This window comes from Bacillus rossius, chromosome 14, assembly GCF_032445375.1.
Source record: "Bacillus rossius redtenbacheri isolate Brsri chromosome 14, Brsri_v3, whole genome shotgun sequence".
NCBI classification, from domain to species: Eukaryota; Metazoa; Arthropoda; class Insecta; order Phasmatodea; family Bacillidae; genus Bacillus; species Bacillus rossius.
In genome coordinates, this window is record NC_086341.1 from 28,349,260 (window position 1) to 28,350,005 (window position 746).

At 33.9% G+C, this 746-nt stretch overlaps 1 non-coding gene across 1 annotated transcript; it reads right to left on the reverse strand.

Moving 5' to 3' along the window:
* Window positions 1-436: 436 nt before the first annotated feature.
* Trnag-ucc (transfer RNA glycine (anticodon UCC)) lies at window positions 437-508 on the reverse strand. The gene has a single exon. It is a non-coding gene; the product is annotated as a tRNA-Gly (tRNA).
* Window positions 509-746: the final 238 nt, after the last annotated feature.

Consider the following 746-nt stretch of genomic DNA (forward strand, 5'->3'; position numbering starts at 1 on the left):
GTTGTTATGACGATTGTTGAGATGGATCTATTTGAGAAAAAAAATTATCGTATCCAAATTTAATATTAGTTCGGAAAAATCACTGTACTTAAATATATTAAACATTTCATACAAGAATACAGAAAACAAAATTTTTTAAAAATTGCAAATAATAACGGTATTACTATTACACCTGCCTAACTATCAATCGAAAACAAATTTCTGGCACTTATTTCAGAAAGATCGCACTTTCGATGCTCTGGATGTAGAACAAAATCTTTCTAATCGCAAAGTCAGTCGCGCGTGCAAATTTTATCGCTCTGACGTCATACTTGTGTTGAACTTGATTTTATGGGAAATTATTGATTTGCGTATAGCAGTATTGTGGTGACCGCACTACTAAAATTAGTTTATGAGAATGAAATATTAAATTAGTTCGTAAGCGTGCAAAAAAAATTGCGTTGGCCGGGAATCGAATCCGGATCAACTGCTTGGAAGGCAACTATGCTCACCATTACACCACCAACGCACATTGAACGTTTGTGCTTTGGTTATATTTTACAAAAGACACGTGAGAAATGTAAAACAGCGAAGTGTGCGATAAACTCAAGTGTTTTGGATAAAGATTCCAATCTTTCTAGGACGAACACTCAGGCCGAAACAACGCGTACACAAGTGAGTTGCTATAATTCTTGCTGGGGACTGATTGATTGTGTAAGTTCAAACTAAAACTAAAAGAAAAATAGTAAAATAAATAAAATCGAATA